This window comes from Carassius auratus, chromosome 36 (genome assembly GCF_003368295.1).
Source record: "Carassius auratus strain Wakin chromosome 36, ASM336829v1, whole genome shotgun sequence".
In the NCBI taxonomy this organism is placed as follows: domain Eukaryota; kingdom Metazoa; phylum Chordata; class Actinopteri; order Cypriniformes; family Cyprinidae; genus Carassius; species Carassius auratus.
Genome location: NC_039278.1, coordinates 3,807,722 through 3,809,959, shown reverse-complemented (window position 1 = coordinate 3,809,959; position 2,238 = coordinate 3,807,722). Strand labels below are relative to the sequence as shown.

Below are 2,238 nucleotides of genomic sequence, written 5' to 3'. Positions count from 1 at the left end.
AAGCCTACTGGCACTCGTGATTCTTTAGCTCCGCCCACACGTCACGCCTCCAGCCGGTCGTGTTTTTCCGGGAAAAATCGGTACAGACTATCTTTCTCTTGTGAATATAATAAAACTAAAGACTTTTTGGAGTTATGAAGGATGCAGTACTACTCTATAGGTACTCAAGATTAACAGGATATTGAGTGAAAACGAGCATTTCACCCCCCCCCCCTTTAATGGAAGTGCAATAGCATGGTTTAAATCGTACTTATATGACCGTCAGTGGCGGTTCTACATTGAAATACACCCTGGGCGAGACCCCTTTCGAGTGCCCCCCCCCCCCCCCCCCACACACACACAAAAAAATAGCAAACAAAGTTCTGCACAAACAGCAATATTTTATTATAACAACGGTATTCATATGATGTGAGATCACTGCATGCATGTTTCCAATTTGCCATTCCTGCACTTGTTAAATTGATGTTCCTCTTGGAAAACAATTTGCAGCAGAAGCAAAAGAGGCTGTTGTTCTTAATTGAATAAATCAGCCAACTTCTTGCCATCTTTTCACCACTTACTAATGTCTTCTTAAAATATTAGTGGTGGCAACTTCTCCCATTACTCTCATTCCTACGGAAAACAAAGCCAGGTGGCACTTTACTTCACAGAGGTGGTCCTCTGTGAACCAGCTCAGTCCGAATCCTGTCAGTCAGATGTGAGGGCCAGTGGGGCTCAGTGGGGGTTCAGCTCCAGGCATTTCTATCAGACAGCATATTGGCATATTACTCAAAACACATAGCAGTGAAAAAACACAGTCCTACTCATAAATTATCAGAAATATTAAAATTACATTAAATTGCAGTTGTCTTGTAGCCCACACACACACACATACACACACACACACACACACACACACACACAATATGCACACCTGAAAGCTCATGCTGGGTAGAAGTAGAGGCAAAGAGGTCTTCATCCTCAATATCAGATATTTGTGGAGACATATGTGTAGCGGAGGAGGTGGTTGGCTCATCCTGACCAGTGGTAGAGGATGCTCCAAAATATTTTAGAAGTGCCCATGAAATTGCAATTGAACTGCATTTGAAATCAAAAGACCATAGGATAATGTTTTATAAAGCTAAAACAGCCTAGGGTCAAATTGACTCAAAACATAATAGAAGGGTTACATAAACATGCTCTTACACACTAAATGTCTGTCATTACACGCTATATCCTCCTAGACCCGGAAAATAAAAAAATTTATTTATTTCATTTTTTTCCCCCATGTCATCACATTTTTTTAGAGCATAGAAACAAATAGTAAAAAAAAAATACATTGAAAAATTATATTTTATTCACGTTATGCTATGGTCACTGGGACTCAGTTGTTTAAAAAAATAAAATGACTTTAAATTATATGTATAGGCAAAAAAAAAAAAAACTTTTTGGGTTTCAGGATATTTTTCAACCAAAATTTGTATATCAATCTAACTTTCATGGAGGTGCCATTAGGTTACTGCCTCAAATTATACGCATGACACACTTTTAGTTATGACTTGTAAAACTATAACTTACTTAGGAAACAATACTTAGCATACTGTGTAGCAAATAAAATGCCGTTGGTTATTTACAGGGCTTAATGTTAAACCAATTGATGGAAATGATAACTGAACTTTTAACAGTTTTATTGCAAAGCACAATATTATAAATTAGATCTCGTGATTGAGTTGAAACCAAATTATTGTTGTATAAGCATAGCAAGCATCATAGCAAAAAGGTTAACAAAGAGTTATACCCACCACCAATTAACATTAGCCCTTCATTCATGAAAGGGATACTGTAATCATACAGAGACAATAGTTGCATACCTTTATCTTTTGCTCGTTTCTCCTCTTCTTCTTTTCTTTTTTTTCTAAATTGGGCACCTGGCTTTGACCTTTTCTTCTCCATCTCTGTTTATTTGGCACTCGACAATCAACAGATTTCCCATCCCCCCAACTGTCACTCAGGACCAGAAGTCAAGACTAAACCAATTCACCTTGATGACCGCATAATCGTTTTGTATTACCTAGTTTCATTTGCAGGAACTATAGGCCTGTATTATAACATTATGAATTAAATGTGCATTATTTGGAAGAAAGTCGAGGTGTGTGACTGACTTTAGCCTATTATTAATTATATTACTAGTGTGGATCCCCCGTCCCCGTCCACCCCCGCCCTGTCCGTCCCATTTGAGAGAGACCCAGAGGTGACATG

At 38.3% G+C, this 2,238-nt stretch overlaps 1 long non-coding RNA gene across 1 annotated transcript; it reads right to left on the bottom strand.

Moving 5' to 3' along the window:
• Positions 1 to 360: 360 nt before the first annotated feature.
• Positions 361 to 975, bottom strand: LOC113055681 (uncharacterized). Its single transcript, XR_003277556.1, has 2 exons — positions 914 to 975; positions 361 to 741 (listed from the first exon to the last, which is right to left on the bottom strand). It is a non-coding gene; the product is annotated as an uncharacterized LOC113055681 (long non-coding RNA).
• Between the last annotated feature and the right edge of the window lie 1,263 nt (positions 976 to 2,238).